The sequence below is a fragment of the Lagopus muta genome, chromosome 4, assembly GCF_023343835.1.
Source record: "Lagopus muta isolate bLagMut1 chromosome 4, bLagMut1 primary, whole genome shotgun sequence".
Classification (NCBI taxonomy): Eukaryota; Metazoa; Chordata; class Aves; order Galliformes; family Phasianidae; genus Lagopus; species Lagopus muta.
In genome coordinates this window covers 4,639,042-4,657,987 of record NC_064436.1, presented here as the reverse complement: position 1 = coordinate 4,657,987, position 18,946 = coordinate 4,639,042, and the positions used below count along the sequence as shown (strand labels likewise).

General features: G+C 39.7%; 1 protein-coding gene across 8 annotated transcripts in view; it reads left to right on the top strand.

Moving 5' to 3' along the window:
- The window catches only part of MARCHF1 (membrane associated ring-CH-type finger 1), a 284,313-nt gene that overhangs the window by 89,638 nt on the left and 175,729 nt on the right, over window positions 1–18,946 (top strand). The window contains exon 1 of one of the 8 annotated variants that reach the window (XM_048942370.1): window positions 3,556–3,596. The exons of 6 other annotated variants lie outside the window; for them this stretch is intronic. The gene's annotated coding sequence lies outside the window, so the exon portion shown is untranslated. Of the gene's footprint in view, window positions 1–3,555; window positions 3,597–16,986; window positions 17,022–18,946 lie in introns of those variants that run through there. One more of the 8 variants, XM_048942372.1, reaches the window with a different exon arrangement.

The window sequence follows — 18,946 nt, the reverse complement described above, 5'->3', positions numbered from 1 at the left end:
AGAGCTCTAGCTGTATTTTATTGTGCATGGTGAAAGAGGCAGGGATTACTAGGGGAGAAATGGAGTTCATAGGTAGCTAGGTGTTGCTCAGGAGACAGAGCTTATATCCCTTCTGCTCAGGTAGGTCCTGTTTAATGTTGCCCAGAGTTGATGCAGATGTCTGTTCACTGTATATTCTTTTCATTTTTTGGATGCCCAACATAAAAGTCAAGATTTAATCTGCAGAAGGTAAAGAGTGAGATGCTTGCAACTGAAGTTGAAGGAATTTTAGTGCTTGTTTGCTGTAGGCACAGCACAAGCTCTGCCTATTAGTATCTGGTGATTTTGTGAGCCAGGTGTCATGTCTGTGTATTCAAGTAACCCTCAGTATTCTTCAGGAGATTGTGTTACGATGGATGGCTTTTGGTTCAGGGAAGGTAATGTGAAGGAGAATTCTGCTCTTAGTTTTAATAATTTAGCCCTGGATCTATCTTCTCATGCTAACATTGAGTAGTATGGAACTGATTCCAGTTCCCCTTCTCACAGAATCACAGAATTGTAGGGGTTGGAAGGGACCTCCAGAGATCATCGAGTCCAACCCCCCTGCCAAAGCAGGTATATATTTATATTCTGCTTTACTTTGTAGTAGCTGTGGTCTTTGGAGGACCTTTGCAGCTGTGTGAGTTTCATTTTTATTCTCTTGATACAGTTAATAGAAAGCTGGGAAGTTCTCCATACCTCAGTGCTGTGTTGGTTATGCAGTTTCATAGTAGTGCTTCACATGTTCTGTTGCCTGATTTCTTGTGCAACCATTGCAGGTCCTGCTGCATTACATAAAAATGCAGAGCAAGAATGTAATGCATTACTAGAAATAGGCAACAAAGTAGCCTTTTTTTTTTTATTTTTATTTTTTTGAAATACATTATTTTCCAATTCTCCTGTAATTGAGTAAGAATTGAAGCCTGTTTTTGGATCTCTAAATTACAGTGATTCTCCTGCTCCCGAAGCGTCAAAAACTTTGTTATTGCAAGGCCAATAAATTACACTCTTCTGTGTGAACAAACTAGCTGGAATTGCAACAGGCAATTTTGCTTTTTGAATAATAGGAGAGTTTCTTTATTTTGCCAAATAATACAGCAGGCATCTCACAGCATGGTAATTAATAATCTCAGGAAAAGGTTTACTTTCCTTGATGTTATAAACACAAAGGAAAAAATAGTAGTAGAGATTCTCTTCAGTGTACAATGGATATCCTGCATATTATTTGCACCCTAGATCCTTTTAAGTCACTCGCAAAGGTGAGAGATGCCAAGAAGTTAAACAGAAAATGGCTTGCAACATTGTTGGAGACACTGTGTAGTGTTTAATTGACTGCAAGGGTTAAACTGTTAATCTGGTCCCTCTGCTTTATAGGAATAAAAAATGGCATAAAATAAATAATTGGATGAGATTACAGGAATGAGGATAAGAAGATAATTTATAGTTCTTTGCCTAGGCTGTAAACTGATAAGATGAAAGAAGATGCATCTTCCCCAAACGAGTGCGTTTGACTTAAAATTCACAATCTTATTTTCCCTTTCATATTAAAACAAATAATTGCAGTTATCCTACTGTCGTGTATCCTTTTATTTTTCCTTGGTAAGGTCATTTCTGTAGCCTATGTTGAATAAGATAGTGCTCAGCAGTGCTTACTACAGGCTGGGCAGTTTAATGCAATATTTACACCAACGTTTAACTACTGGACATAACTTTAAAGATTTAATGGACCACCTGCTCAGCAACTACGATAGAGCAATGCTGTTTTCATAAATCAATGCTGTTATGTCCAATCAAGCGCCCTGGGTAGAGCTCCCAAAAACCTGTGTTCTTGTCCTGTTAATCCTGGCTTTAAAGAAGAGTTCCTTGAGAAATCCTCAGGCTTCCATAGGAAAAAGAAGTGTGGGGGGGTAAAAGGGAAATGAGGAGAAAGCGTTGAAGAGAAGCATCTCAGCTTAGAATCCTAGAACATTTGTTCTTAACACAGTCGACTCAAGGTCAAATCTGTGACATCTCTGCCTTATTCTGATCACTGGGTAGTTTAACACAGGCGTTTTTCTCCTGGATTTCATAGCTGTCTGTGCTTAGCTGTTATATCAAAAGCAACATGATGCTCAGTTGGTGTGACTGAATCCAGCCTGCTGGCGCTGTTTCATGAGCCTTATTAGTGGCAACACAGCCAGTGCTCATCCTGGAGTTTCATGTTTTTGTGTGCTGAGGTGGCGTGTGTTAAACTGAAGGGGAAAGCAGAGAAAGTTAGCAGTTATGTGTCATCGGCCCACATAATTCTCTCTGAGTCTGCAAAGATTAGTTTTTTTGCTGTTAGGGGGATGTGCAGATGCTTAAATGTTGAACATGGAGGCTCTTTAGGCTTCAGTCTCTGCTTTCCGTAACAGGGGATTTGTGTGTGTATATGTATCTTGTTTGTGCACTGTGGGACATTGAAGGGCACCAGGAAGCTGAGTTTGTTGTGCTACTGTGATTGAAATTACACACGGTCCTATCTAATTAATCCTGGAACTTAATCTCGTGCTAGCGTGCAGTTATTGAAAAGTAAATGCTTCAGTATTTGGTCTCTGTTTGGAACTGGAAAAGGGAACTGGAACTGCCTTCTCCAGTTTTCTCTCTCCCCTGAACCTTGAGCGAAGTTGCGGGTTGGTTAAATCTGTTTGATTCATCTCTTTTTTTCCCCCCAGGATTGAAATAGCACTCATGCTGTTGTAAGTAACTTAATAAAAGATGCGTGGAATACCATTTGTAGGCATCTGTCAGTGGCTGTATAGGTGTACGCTGTTGTTTTTCTTTACTGGAGAATACCAAAAGGCAAAGAGGCAGTGAGGGGAGCTTTCAGGTTCTGCAAATCTCCATGTCAGCAAAATAACCAATCTGCGTAGCAGGTTCTGGTGAAGTTCTTTTGAGGTTGCTTTTGTTCCTTATTGTAGCCAGGGAGTATTCTGTAGAGAGAAAGGCTGTTTTCAGAGAGACCATTAATTAGCTACTGTGCTTCTGATATGCTTGTGAATTCCAGCAGCGTTTTAGCCACGACTCTTTGCAAACCTGTGACTGCTTTTTTTTCTTTTTTGTCATATGCCATTCCCTGAAACATTACAGTTATGATTGCAGATACTGTTAAATCTCAGAGCTGGAAGTATTGCTAGAAACAGTGGGCAGCAGTTCTTTACTTCCAGGCTCTGAGAGCTGGTATGGCTGTTCTAAGAGTACATGAAATAAACGTCACCTGTTGTTGTGACAAGAAATATCACTGCCTTGACTGCTGGAATTTTTCTTCCAACTGTAGGAATCCAGGAGCAGACAAGCATATCAAAATAATTTTTACTATATCTGTTCGAGTAACTACTCAGTCTGAAATAAATAGGTAGATACATCTTTCAAGTATAACATCAGATAGTGATTAAGTGCAGCATTTTGTTTTGCAGGGCTTTGAGATTGTTGTTAGACACGGTTGTTGCGCTTCCATTTTTGCATTTTAAAATTGTTTTCATCTTTCTTCAGCCTGTGACAGTGGCATGGCCTGTCCTCCATAATTGTGTCTTGAGAGATGAGATCCTCCTGGTTACACAGTGAGTGCTGTTTCACATAATGCATACTTAACTGTGGGTTCTTCCGCCCAAAGAGGCGATGAGGAGGGGACCGTAGAGGAGTTGCACAATTGGAATGGTCATGTGAGTTGGAAGGAGTCTGAAGAGTTAAATTGCCAAATACACACCATTGACAAACTAACAAACTGTAGATGTGAAATCAGGAGCCTAGAATTTGCCAATTTTCATATGAAGTGGCGAATTTTTATCTGAAGTCCACTTGTGTTGTGAATCTGGAGAAAATAATGCTTTGTTTTCCTGTAAAATGAAAGGAGTTGTTTTCAAGCGGATCTTAAAAGCTTGATCTTTTTTCACAGATAAGGAGTGTGATGTTATCCACCTTTTAGGTGCTCTGTATGCTGATGCAACCAAGAACATGATTTCCACTTTCTCAGTATGCTGCTAGTTGTCACTATATAGTTACCCCTAACTGTTATATAGCTACTTTGTTAGTACCACATACAGTAGTAACTATATGATAGTAGCTACTGCTGGGGAAAGACATCTGTCATGCTCTGCAGGAGGGTGCAAATCTTGGTTAGTACTAGAAATTTGCTTCTCTGTGTGAACAACTGTAGCATCCTCACTAGACAGATATACCAAGTTTTACTCAGCTTTGGGAGTGCGCAAGCAGGCGTGAGCTCCCACAGCTTGCAGGACATGAACTGAATATTCGTTGCTGTAAACTTGCTACTGAACAAGTGAATGCGCTGCCACAGCTCTCATTACCACAGTGTCATGATTTCAAGTTGAAATAACTTGCTGCTCTTTTTTGGCACAGCATCCTAAATGTTGGAAATCAAGCTATTTTCTCCAGCTTTCACTCAGCATTTTAAGCTTAGAGCTTGTGTTTTTTCTGTTACAAATGTTATAGGATTGCAGAATTGGCAGGTACTGTAAGTACTCCAGAATTACAAATGGAGGCCTTTTCAGCTAGCAAAAGGTTTGACAATTGTATGACTTTCTGCCAGGAATCATTGCTGGCATCCAATTAAGGAAGTTTCTGTGACAAGAATGCCCTGTGTAGTTTTGTATCTGGGTTGGAAATCACTTCATTGACACCATACCTTGTAAAGAAAGCAGAAACTGCTGGTTACTTCAGAGCTTTGTTGGAAAGCTTGATTGGAACTGTTGGTCTAGTTGCCTTTCTCAGTATCAGTGCTGTTTATTTAAGGGTGATCTGAAAATGGATTTGCAATTCAGTGTGACTTGTAGATTTCTTCTGCTAACTCGGTTCTCTGCTTCAAAAGTTTTCGTAATTAATAATAATGAAATAATTTGGGCTCAGGAGGAATCCACCTCCTTCAATTGTAAGTTCTTTTTTCCATTTTTGTTTATGTACTGAATCATCAGTATTTTTTTGTGAACTTGAGTTTTCAGAGAAGAGGTGCTAAACATGAGGCTTGTTAGATGTTGGAAGGATGTGTAGCTGATAAATTGTACCATGTATGCACACAGCTGAGTGTATGGCTGTATGGAACCTTGGAGCAGAAGAGACTCAGACCCCAGCTCAGAGAAGGTAGGGACAATCATGTGAAAATGACTGTATGGGACCTCTTAACATTCTTACTCATTTCTTATGGCAAATACAGTTTTTTAGCAAGTTTGGTGGTAGAGGTGCGTTCCTCTTCAGTCAAACGTCAGATTGGGTTCGTTGTGCTAGTTTCACGTTCCCAACAAAATACTTTTTAAGCCGATAGCTTTGTAACACTGAAATTCTGAAATGTGTCTTCAAATAATATTTATTGATATTGTTCACACATACAGTAAAAATAAAAGCATTTCAGGGGATTAAGTTCTCTTGTCAGTCTCCGTTGGGTAGTGCATTTTACAGTTCATGCGAAATTTCTGCTGCCAATTGATTCAACCCACACTTAGCTTTAAAAACTGAATTCAATTCTTGAGGAAGAGGCCAGATACTCAGAGCTGGAAACCAGACTCTTTCATTACCCTTGGGACATAGCAGCACAACTACAAGCTCCTTCAAGCAGCTCCAGTAACTCAGTTCTCTGGGGATTGAGCTTGGCATCTTAATTTTTTGATGGTCAGCACATGTTGGGTCCTTTAATGAGACTTGTAAGGAATGCTAATTTGTGCCATTTGCGATGGTTGGACTTAAGGTAGTAAACCCTTTTTAGAGATTTGTTTTTGGGTTGACATGAATAATGTAGTAATGGAGGATGTTTGAATAGCAGCAGCAACAGAAGGGTTAAATGAAAGACCTGTGTCACTGATGAAGAACAGTGCTCCAGGACATCATTCCCAGAGGTGAAATAGAGAAATGGGTTAGTTATGTCAAGACAAGAAGACTTGTGCTCTGATTAGACTGTTGGGCAGATGACTTGCCAGGGGAAGCTTGTTGTGTTTCTTTTCCTGCTAACCCAAGGCTAGGATAGACTACATGCAGCGCATTTTCACAATGAGGAAAAACAGAGGGGTAATGGCTTGGCTCAAGGTTTGTGGAGATTGAAGTAAGTAGGACTGTGAGGAAGATGACTAACCTGTAACAGCTGCTTGTTTTTAATCATGACTAAACAGCTGTCTATAAACCAGTTTGGTATTGCCAGTGGGGAAGGGCAGAGACATGGTGAAGACTTGAGAGCTGAGCCTCTTGACCTCTGTCACGTACAGGTGATGTTGGTCAGAGCACCTGAGCACGTGCTGCTTGTGTACATGTGAGGCTGTGAGCAAGTAAGTAGGATATTTGTAGATGTGTGTCCTCCCCTTTTATAAGAGACCCTTATGCCAGCTCTTACAGTAACTTCCCCTGCACTAATACTTTCTTGTTTCACGCTGAAATTAAGGCATTGATGGTCCCCAGATGGGAGCAGCTTGCAGTTTCCATGCCAACCTGACAACTGTCGGTAGGGTTAGGTGTTGTCAGAGGGAGAAATGGGCTGAACTAGTTTAGAGTTTTGAAAAGTCTTGTGGGACTACAGATTCCTAAATTGTAACCAGCAGCTGAAAAACAAGTCGGAGGGGAAGGAAAAAGACAGGATAGAACACTTGTTACTGGGTCTCTTATTAGGCATTTTGTGTTTAGTATCAGCATAAATTTTTACTTTTATACATCACTTTTAATATCTTTTTCTAAATTGAGAGTCTTAATATGTATGAACACAAGTACTACTGTGTTGCTTTTTACTACTTATTTTTAGTGTAAGTGCTTTTAAAAAGGATGTATAGGATCCCTAAAGGCACCAGCATCCTTAGGTTTGATGAAGAAACCCTGCAAAACCTTTGTCCATGGCCATTTCTGCACTGAATGTGTGATGCTATCATCATCAGGGTTGCCTCTGGTTGCAAGAGGTGTGTTATCACTGGTATTAACTTGAGGCTAGAGAGTAAGGAGCAAAACCAGAACTGATAGAGGGAGAGAATAAGCAAGAAGGATCTGTTCTGTAGAGTTGAGCCAGGAAAAGGCCAGGTGAGCACGAGGCATTTTGTAAGCCTGTAGAACAGCCATGTGGCACACTCTGTGTTTTGTGAAATGTCTTTTCAGACTGAAAACAAGCATCAAGATAATGTTCTATGTCTGAAGGTGAGTTGTGTTCAATGCACATTCAAATGGGTACAACAAGATAGTGGGAAAGAGTGCATAAGGGATGATTTGATTTACTGTCTAGGAGAGATTTCGGGTTGTTTTCCATATCGGTTGCAGTGTTTTATATGCTCATTTGATGTTTAGTAGAATATAACGTGGAAGTTCTTGTGCCTGGAACCTGTTGTTTCTTAGAGCCTTGTATGAAGACAAGGAACAGCAGAGTTTGGGGGGGAAAATTTTGGGACTGAGCTTCTTTAGAGAGCTGTGTGGAACATTAAGAGCAGTAGAAGTAGCAATAAACATGGTTGCTTTTACATGTTCCTTTAGTTTCATTGAAAGAGAGCCGATGTGGTTAAATTGAGGAGCACTTCTAAAGCAAAATCAAATACTGTCCTTAAAATCTTTTTAAATTGGAAGCCCGAAGAGAAATTCTGAGCTTCTTTTTTGTGTTGGCTTAAAAAATAAAATAAATTGTAGTTCATTACATCTCCTTGATAATATCCTGATTTTCTTCAGATTCACTTAATTACTTCTCTGGCGTCTTTTCCTCATTGCTTATGTGACAAGTGAATTTTGTTCTGTTCTGTGCTCTTTCTGAAGTTCAGTGTCTGAAAGACAGTGCGGTAATTTAACTGCGTCGAAGCTTTATTGGAATTTTATTTTGTTTAGAGTATAGAGATGCTCTGGATTTCTTAATTGCTCAGGGAGAGCGCAGTTGAATCCATTTGCTGAGCGTAATGAGAAATTCATGCGTTATTTCATGCTGGCAAGGTGAAGCAGTTGTCTTGAGCTTTCCTGTTGAGCAAATGGTGCTGTGAGCATCTACCTTTGACTTAAACCTGAATGAACAACGTGGCTTAAATGGTGAGTGTGATTCCGTGTGAAATAGATTAAACTGGATCAAAAATTTGGTCATCCTGAATCTATTCAGTGCAAGTTGACCTTGCAACCATTATTTTCCCTCCTGTTCCTAAGCAACAGGAAACTTTTCTGCATGATGACTATTTAATATCCTAATCTGTTCTTGAAGTTTTTATACCTAAAGGGGAACAGATGGTTCAAGGAAATTTTGTTGGTAGCAGTTGAAATAGGAAATAGCTGTAGGTTTTTTTCCACCCTAATTTTATACCCTATTGTCCTGTGCGTACCTTTATAGAATATCTTGTTGATAGCAGCTAAGAACCTCTGTTAGGAACAGAGGGAAAAAATTAGCAGTCTTCAGATGCTGCAAGTTTCTTTTCTCTATATAGTGCAAAACAGTTGTTATATTTGTACAGTTGTGATTGCATCCCTTATACAGAGTGCTAGAAGATGTGTAAAATTGTATTCTCTAAGTGTTGAACTGCACCTTATTAAATGAAAAAAAGCATTATCTGCTATGTAATACCTGGGAATTTTTATTTGGCATTGCTTACTCTCAGAATCGTGTGGGTTTTTTTCCTCCTCTTTCATTATGGATTCCCAAGTCTCCTTATATTTCAGGAAGGATGATGTTTGAAAGGTTATTTTTATGTGACACAGTGTTCATGGAAAATATCAGTTAAGTTATTATATATACTGAAACGAGAAGCTCTGAAATGCTATGTTGTGATTATTTTATTATGGGCTTAGTGAAGAACTAATTCTGTTTATTTTTCTAGTGGCATGAACCTTAATTCCAAAGAAGCAGGCTGAATATTTGTGGAGATTGGATATTCTTGGTCTTTCCCTCTGTGAATTTAAAACAAGCACATGAACCTTAATTCTTGTTAGTGCTGCAGTCTGCAAGGGATGCATCAGGAAGACCTGTTTCCTTCTGATTCTTTCTCTAAGCACTGAATGGCGTGCTGCTTTTGTGGCTCTTGAAGGGCTTTGTGCAAGGCAAGTTAGGTGCCCCATCACAGTGTTGCTGTCCTAACAATAGGCCTGAAGGTGCTTGTGAACAGCTGACAATAAATGCAGCTTGCTGGCTGTGCCTGCTGCTTTATCATTGAGATGCTTTGTTCTCTGTAAGGCCTGGTTAACAGGTTAACATGACATGAGTTAGCTAGAATGCTACCATGAGGTATGTTGAAACAAATGACATACTCAGCATTATGGCATGGTTCTTTTTAGCAGGTCATATGATGTGATTTCTTTTTTAACTTTGCTTACTCTCAGTGAGTTCAGAGAACTGCAGGATCTTGTTCTTGATCCCCTAACAGGGGATCAGTCCCTGTTGCATGCTGTTCACAACCTTATTTTAGGAGCCAGCATAGAAATTTGTTTCGTGCGACGGAAGATGCCATCTTCATTTAATTCCACTGAAGTAACATCTTTCTACCTTGATTTTTTTTTTTTTAGGTGTATTTTTTTCTATGTATTTTCAAATGAAAGTGAACTATGGGAAGTTTACAATCTCTTTTTCATCCCCAGTGAGAAGCTCTTCCATTTTTGTTGTGCCTCTCTTTCTTGAATTTTAATTAGAGGTGCTGTGAATGAAATTGCAGAGTTGATATAGGAATGTTAAATGTCTCCCTGTGAACTCTTCCTAGCACTGAGTTTGTTCTAAGGGATGGAGTATCTGATCCAGAGGCAAGTGAGATATATCTTAGAAAACTGTCAAGGTGGCTATAAAACGTCTCCTGAAAGAAGATGAGAAAAGGTTGAAGTAGAAAATGTTTTCTTCTGTCACCTTTATTGTAATTTTTTAAAGAGGAATGACAGGAGAAGCCTCCCCTAAAATTCTTGCTGAGTACCAGATCTTTATGCATTCTTTAATGCTTGGTACTCACAGATCGGGATAGCACAAGTGGCAGGGTATGTCTGCTCATCTGTTATGTTGCCATTCACTCACGATCAGCAAGTTTGAGCTGCTTTTTGACAATGTATTTGACAAAATATTTGAGTGTTGAGAAGGTGCTTAAGTTTTGGAGTGTGCAGGCAAGCAAACCCTGATCACTTAACCGTTCTTCACAGCCTAGTACTTAGTGTTGTATCTGATTTTAACTGTGCTTCTAATACACAAGGTAAGTTTTCTGTTGCACAGAGCCCTTCTGTCCATATGCCAAGCGTTGTTGCTCTCCAGTAGTATGATAAATTCAACATTAAGAGATATCAGCTGCATGGGTTTGACAGCTGAATATCGATCAGCTAACCTTTCCAAAATGATCAGGAAAGGGGGAATGTGGGTTGATGGGACTGTGGTACCTGGAGTCCATTAATTTACTTCTCGTGGGTAATATAGCTCTTTGCAAGTTGAATGCATTAAGTAGCGCTTTCTTACTTTGCTTATTTTAGATTTCTTAATCAGGAATATAACCTACTCCCACTGTCCTCAATAAAAATAACCTTATGGCGTCACAGTTCTCTTCTTGAAAGCTGTTTGCTGTATGTAATCCATTGTCATATAACTCATCTGCCCCATTCTTTTACTAACATACGTCAGCATCTGTTAACTGGTTCTCAGTGGACGTCATTGTATCGGACTTCAGGTTCTTTAGTTCACAGTTGATCCTTCTGCTTCAGCTGGCAAGGATTATTGTGGTCTTGGTGAGCATTTTGTCCAAGAAGAGCCAATGTAACACCAGTGAATAATTAAAAAAAAAACATGGAAAAAATGTATTTCTTTGATGCAAATCTATTTCTGCTGTTGGAGGCATGTTTGAGTATATCCTGAAACACTTGAACTCTGTGTATGCAAATTTTGTTTTAGCAAGCTGTTTGTTATGCCAATTATTTCGTAATTTGGTTTTGAAACTACCTTCGGGTTTCTCTTTTCATTCTTATGTCATTGCAGTACTTGAAGGGAGTAGGGAAATAAGCTGGTGTAGCTTTTTGGTCTTATAAACATTCATGATTTTGATCTCAAATTTAGCAAATCATGAATTATTCACATGTCTCCAGTTCTTGCTTGGCTATATTTTCATGGAAAATGGAAAATTATATTCCAGACAAATGCAGTTTGCCTATAAAGTTAGATGTGGCAAGCATTTGTTTTTGTACAAATGCGTATGAGTGGGCCATTGAGTATGGATAAGCAGCATTTTCCTGCTGTAAAACTTGATCTCACTGTTAAGGGTATGTAATGCTCTGTTGGAAAGGAGTTGTTATTATTCAAAAGCCTCCGAAAAGCTCCAAGTCTGGAGAAGTGTACCTGTGTTACCCACTGTTATCTATACTTCCAAAACTTCTTTATATTGCAGATGTAAATGCAACGTGTCTGCGAGGCTTTATGAAGTAGAGCTGATTTCCTTAGATTTCAGGCATTCTATTTCAGCTATGAGAAAATTGAGGTATTTATAGCAGCTTAGCAGAGTTCTGTAACCAATGCAGAAACCTCTAGTCACACCTTTGCTTTTCTCACTGAATAAATAGATTGTGGTTTACAGAAAAGTTCATTTTCCTAATCAGAAAAAGAACAAACACCAAAACCTGAACACCAAACAAAAAAGCCAAAAGTCCCTAAACCTAATCCATCAAACTTTCCAATTTGCCTTATATTTCTCACTCTTGACTGCGTTGTCTCCATTTTCTTTTTCCTTCTGGGGAGGACGGCAAATCCAATGCCTCTGGCAGTTCTTTTTTGGTTTTGTTTGGCTGTCATTTTGCAGCAGTTGCTCAGCTATCTTCTGTGAACACCCACAACAGTTGAAATTTTCTCAATGTGTCAGAATTCACGCAGACCCACACAGAAACTTAAGGTACGGTGTGTCATCCAATCCTTCTTCTCGGTTTAGCTCCAGCTTCCTTGAGATTGTTCCTCTCTGTTCTCAGTGAATATTGATGGCAGGGATAATAAGATAGATTCTTGGCTTGTGATAGCAATTGATTGCCCTCCGGGGATATTGGCCTGTACATAATTTGTTAAATTTTCTGCCATTAAAAAAAAAACTTGAGAAAGTTTGGAACGTTTAAAAATGTTTGTAATGATCACCTGCTTCCTCGTAGCCTTGTGATGTGCTTTGTGAAGCCTACAGAATACATGAGAAATGTGTTAAGAAACATTTACACATGATAGCAAAGCACAGAATGATTCTAGTTGAGGGGATCTGTGGTGAGTTGACCTTAGCCAACAGCCAGATACCAACCCAGCGTCTTGATCGTTCCCCTCTCACGTGGGATGAAGATGAAATAGAAGGAAGGTAAGAACACTCATTGCTTGAGATAATGATTGTTTAATAGGGAAAACAAAAGCCTCGTGCTCAAGTAAAGCTTAAAAAAAAACGAATTCTCTGCTTCCCAAAGGCAGACTGATGTCCAGGCACTTTTTGGAAGACAGTCGCGCAGCTTGCTGCTACTTTGAAGAGGAACACCATAACCACAAATGTCTCCTTTCTTCCTCCTCTTCTCCCTGAGCTTTCACTGCTGAGCATCATCTCGTAGTCAGTGGTGTGTTGGCTGTGGCACCCTCTCATCCACAGCCTTGGTACTATGCTGGCTCGCTTTTGCCGTAGCTGAAGTGCAGTTGTGCTGCCAGTGCTGTGTTGGCCGTAACCTGGCACCAGAAGGGCTGCTGTGAACAACTTTTGCAGCCTGGCCAGCCCCATACGGCCTTCAGCTAGCATGATTCCAGGCTGTTTCTGTACCATCTGGAACTGATCTGCTGCAATTGCCTTCCCAGAGCAGAGCCAAAGGTATATGGGCTGTTACAGGCTGTGTCCACTTGTTCTGAGTGTTTCCAAGGGTATAGAGTACTCAGCTTTTCAGGGCAACTTGTTCCAGTTTCGATGATGCTTACATTGGAGATTTTGTTTCTTTATATCTAACCTGAATTTCTTCTGCTGCAGATAACATCTGTTGTCTTCTTTCCAGTTGGACTTAATGATCCTGAACTTGGACGATTGCAATTTTCACAATAATTTCCTTTCACTGAACTTTTCCCAGCAAGTCTGTTTGTTTTTATATAGTAGAATACAGTGAGAAGGATTGAACAGACTGTTCTCTCAGCCTCTGCTTATGTATCCTGGATGCACATAGCCTCAAACCATTTTCTTGACTCTGCACTATAGGAATTTTTTGACCACTAGTATAAAACGTGACAGCCAGTGCTGAAGATGCGGCCTTACAGATGAGGAGAAGGGTGATAAAATCCTTCTTGCTTTACTTGCTGCTTTCACTGTGGCTGGTGCAGTTTGGTATGCCCTCAGCATTCAGTTCTGTGAGGGTGCAGTTTGGATTCAGTTTCAATTTACCTGCCAGACCCTGCCTGTTCTTGTCAGGAGTTGATTTGTGATCAGTTAGCCCCAATGGTAGCCCATTACACTGGGCTGTTTAATTTCTTTTTTTTTTTTTTTAATTTCCAGTATTCTGTTCACCTACTGTTAGTCTTAGTGAGGTTTCTGTCAGCCCATTCCTTTACCCAGCTGAGTTCCCTCTGAACCAGAGCCGTATCCTCTAGTACAAGCCCCTCGTGTGTACTGGTGACAAACTGGCCCAAGTATGTGCATGCCACCACCTCCACATCAGTAATAACAATGTAAATTACCATTGGTTTAGTGATGCTGCTCATCCTGTGCTCTTACAACAAGCTGGAGGAGGTGTAAGGAAAGGGGCTGTTGAGGTTTGCAGGCTGCAGTTTGTATTGCTCTTTGAATGCAGCCTGTTTCAACACAAATGGCAGCTTAAAGGTTTCGGTGTCATTTGGGTTCGATTTGTGATCAAATGGCTGAAATAAATCTGCAGTACTCGTTCTGTTGGGAGATATTCAATGCCTGGGGAAAGGGCAGTTGGTTGCAGCACGGTTCCTAGTGAGAGGTGGAAGGGGGATGTGCAAGTCTGTTGGCAAAGGAACATCTTCCTGAGACAAGTGAGGGTTCTGGTTAAGGCTGTACTCTTCACCTGTTAGCTTTAGCAAGTTCCTGTGCTCCTAGTGTTTGTGTTGCATATATTTTGCTCAGTTTAAGCAGACATATAAAAACAGGTAAAATACTTAGGTACAGCCTGAACAAATTCAACTTCTACCTACTGAAGTTAGCCAGCAACAGCAGAGGATTTTGACAATGGGCTCAATTAAGGGCAAGGTTGGAATTGTGGTAGTTCATAGCTTAGTGTTTCCTGTATCCTGATTCTGTACAGTCACTTTTTGTAATATGTTGAGATAGTTACCTACTCATGTTAGAAAGCCTCAGATAACCTACAACGAATCAGAGCATATTGGATATTAAGTTGTAAGGTTTATTGTTTACTAAAGTAGTTTAAATTTTGCTTTTGCTCTGTATTTTATTCCTTAAAATTGGTCAGCTCTTAAAGATTTCAGACTGAGGCACTCCAAATCACCCCCAAGCTGTGAAAGATGCTGCATGACTGGTAGATCATCTTTCAAATATGAACTCGGTGCTGTCAGAGATTCCATTTTTAACTGTGTGCAATATAAAAATAGTTGCTGTTTTTCACCTCTACTTGGCACAGTTTAGCTTGCGGCTAAAACAGTTTGTTTGGGGCTCCTAGCTATTGTTAGAGATAGAACTGCAGGAATGCAGTGGTTGCTCTGATTACTGTTACCATTTAATATGGAGAAAAATACTGGGAATTAGTCCCTGGATTTCTTAAAAGCAGTGACAAATGAGAATACTGCAACAAAACCATTTTGTAAATGAAAGACAACACGAGCTGATTCACACTTAGACATTTTTGTTCCAGAAGTCATTGCAGTGCACACACTAACGCAGTCGTGATCTTTCCTAAGATGGGATCTTCACAGCCTGTTAGGAGGCTGCTTTTCTCCTAATGAGAGCACTGGAGGGTTGGCCTAAGCTTGAGTGAGAGAATTCAGTAAGAAGGAGTGAACTCAGTTGTGCTTTGAGGTCTGCTTGGTGTGTTGGTGTGTTTTCCTACTTAGTGTTAGTGATGTACTTACAGTACAAGAGCACAATACTTCCAGAATAAGAAAGTAGGCCTCTGGTGAATTAATGGGTTTGTGACTGTTGCACTGGCAGGAAGTCTAATTAGTTTCTCATTTTCCTTGTCCAACGGTGTTTTGATATCTTTCCTAAATTGTTAAAGGCTCTGATCTGTTTTCAAAAGCCTTTCTTAAAGCAAGGGTTCTCTGTATTGATGGTAGGGGAGTTTTGCTGATTCCCAATAGAGTGTAACAGTAGAGTAGGATAAAACACTTAGAATGAAACGTTTGTAATATTTAATTGCCTTACTGTTGATTAAATCAAATTTGATGCACAAGTAAAGTCAGCTGAGTTTTAATTAAGTCCTTTCAAGCATTTTTTTTTTGTTTTTCATGCTCCTTTTGGCCAATTTTAATATGTAGAATAAATACAATAGTTGAAAATGTTTTCTTAGTTTCTTTGTCACTCTCTGTGTTTATTGCACTCGATCCTGTAAGTTCTGTGTGGTTTATCAAGCACTTTGCAGTTGTTTTGGTGAGTTTGATGGCTCAGATGGTCTTCAAAGTTGAAGAAATTATTTAACAAGCAGGAAGATGCCATTTCTTCATACAGACAATTTTATTAGCGTATCTTTCAACGCTTCATTTATGTATTTGCAATCAGTAAGCAGAGAAGTCTTAATTCCAGTAGTTCAAAAAGAGTTTTTCAGTGGTTTTTACAGTCTAAGCTAATTTGAGCACCTAAAAACAACGGCGTGACAGAACTTTGCTGAAGTACTCAGGTTCCTTAAAAGCACACAACCTGTTGAAAATTGACAAGCTCTGTTTTTCCTAAATCAACATAAAGTTGTCTTTCAACTTGAATGCTGAAGATAGAGCTGAAAATTCTAGAACAATTGACATAATGAGTGGAATTAAAGAGCTGAATGAGTTTTGGGTAGGGTATTTCGGGAAGTTCACAAGTATTTTTTGTGGAGATCCTGTACTGATTGTCAAGCATTGGCAAATACTTTCTGTGCAGTCCTGTATCTGCGAGTACCTCAGAGTCTCACTGTTAGTTGTGAACTGTCCTTAACTGGGAGTCTGATAAATACAGCGTTGGTGTTTTCAACTGACTTGCATATTTGCACTCTGAAACGCATTTTGAGTCACACAGCTCAGTAATGCTGACTGACCCCAGGTTTTGTTTTTCTTCCTAATGATGTGATCTCCATAACTGGCCTAGTAAGTTGTTCCATTGCTACCATGGCACAAACGAGTGAAAGCAGTGCATGGCAGCTTTGACATCTCCTCACTGGGCACAAGCATCTGGAACACTGTTCTTACAGCTACTCATTGCTGTGATGCTTTGTAAGAAGGTTGAGGACAGTTTTTCTTAGCCGTATTTCTAAACCATTAATGTCTTCCTGAAGATAACATTTCTTTCAAGTCATAGCAATTGTATTAAGTTGCCGTGCACGCAGCAATTTAAGTCATCATTTGATTGTTGGGCAGTGAACGCTGTGATCTTGTTGACAAAGTGATGTGAAGCTTTCACACTTCTCTTGCAGATGCTTTCTGAATTACAGAATAAATCTCTTCTTGACCCATCCGTTTGTTGAGGGACCACTGAATGAGTCTGGAATTTAGTGAAATCCCAGCTAATATGTGTTTTAGTTTGTGTATGTACAGCCTCTTACTTGACTTTGACTCAAAATTCTGGCCGCTTTTCCACAATCTTGTAGAGTGAAATCAAGCTTGGTTTCTGGAAGTCTACCAGGTAAACCTCCAGTTGTTGCCCCATGTTGTGTTTGTCCATCCTTTGTACAAAATTGGTGTGGGGGATTCTGCAACCCCACGCAAACAGAAAGACAAAACCTCTGACGGATACCCGTCATGTTTAGCTTGTTTGTTTGTTTGTGTGCTTTCTCTTCCCTCTTCCCTGCTCATTTCTTTTATGTTGTGTTTTCAGCAGTGCAAACTATTGTACCTAATGTTTCTCTTTCCTTTCTGTTCTCACTGCCCGTGAAGCTTGTTTCCCTGCAGCATTAACTCCATCCCCAGACAATTTGTTGGCTTTTCCCTCGTGAGTTCTGACATACTTCACTCTATCCAGTGTTTTCTCTATAGCATTAATTTTGAGTGATCTTTTTGTTTGAAAGATAGTTGCTGGCTTTAGTTACAAGTTGCAGGTCTACTTGTAAATGTGCCACAGATGCAATTTTTGGGGCATTTACGTTATTTTTCTACACAATCTTTTTTTCTTGCTTGTTTTCAGTCTGTTGAGAACTGTTGCAACTATTCTGTTGCACTTGGTAGCTCTCAAGCACTTGTGCCAATGCCTGCTGTAATTTTCTGTGAATATTACAATTTGAATATGCAGAGTTGTCAAACATATGACTAATCTTTCCCTGCAGCATATCTGTTTTGTTTTGGCATTCAGATAAGCCTATTTTTCATCTGCGTGTAATGTGATATAGCTAAGTTCATAGTATTTACTTCAGTTTTACAGCAATGCAGTGGGGGTACTTTAGATTTTCTTATTATAGTTTAGAATTTCTTATTATTTGTTTGTTAACAGTTGTCTGATGGGAGGATGTGAGGGATTGACTTGGAGGCAGAGGTAGGCTTTGCTGCTGTGTATATTGACCATGAAACGGTGAGCTCTTCAGTGCAAGCAATTGAAATTAAAGCAAAAGCTTGTTGATTTATAATGGAAGATGTGTGAAATGAAAAACTTTTGATCTGCTATTATGGAGCTAGTGGATTTATTTTGGAGAAGAACAGAAGTTGCATTTGAGTCCGCTGTTGCTCCATGCATGTAGTTGGATTTGATGGACTTTGGGGTCTTTTCTAACCCAAATGATTCTGGTATTGTTTTTTTTTGTTTTTCCCTGTGGCTTCATTTTTATTTGATTATATGAGTGAATGGTATTGCTCAGTGTTGCAGTGTAGTTTTACAACTAGAAAATAGACTACTTTTTGGCTGAGGCTGAAAGGTATTTAAGATGCAAATCTGGGCTGTATACTTGGAAAGCGCTTGACAGACAAATAATCTAGCTTGTGTCTCTTTACTTGTCTTTGTTGAATGGATTATTTAATGTTTCTTTTTTAGTCACTGCTGACTTTAACTTGTTCCTGTCACTTCAAAGGAATATGGAAAGTCATCTGGAATGTTGCTTCAAGTTGTTGTTCAAAAGTTGTTGATGTTATGATAAGAGTCAAATGATAGTCTTTTGCCTTCGTTTGTTTGTGAAACAGAAAATAATATCTGAGATATTTAAAAACATAAAAAAATTAGCTATATTTTAGAGAAGGAAAAAGTTCCAAATTGACTCTATAACATCCTATTTGTTTGTTACACTTTTAGTCCTGTTTCTGTAAAGCTTTCTGGTAAATAGGATATTGGTTTTATATTATGGGAATAAAATGCCCCTATGTGAGCAGCTGTATCACAGAACCACAGAATGGCCAGTGTTAGAAGGGACCTCAAGGATCATGAAGCTCCAACCCTCTGCCACATGCAGGGCCACCAACCTCCCCAGTTCATAGCAGCCCAGGCTGCCCAGGGCCCCATCCAACCTGGCCTTGAACACCTCCAGGGATGGATGGGGCATCACAGCCTCTCTGGGCAGCTGTTCCAGCACCTCACCACTCTCATAGCAAATAACTTCCCCCTGACATCCAACCTCAATCTCCCCTCCCTCAACTTCAAACCATTTCCCCTTGTCCTGCAGTTATCTACCTTTTCAAAGAGTTGATTCCCCTCCTGTTTGCAGGCTCCCTTTAGGTACTGAAAGGCTGCAATGAGGTCACCCCGCAGCCTTCTTTTCTCCATGCTGAACAAGCTCCCTCAGCCTGTCTTCGTAAGAGTAGAGTGCTTTAGTCGTGTACCGTTTGCATTTCACAAACTTTGTAAGAGAAAATGAAGTTGCTGTAAAATTTTTAGTTATAACCAATCCCTTATACATCACCTATGGCGAAGGTCAAAACCTACTTCATAGACTTTCT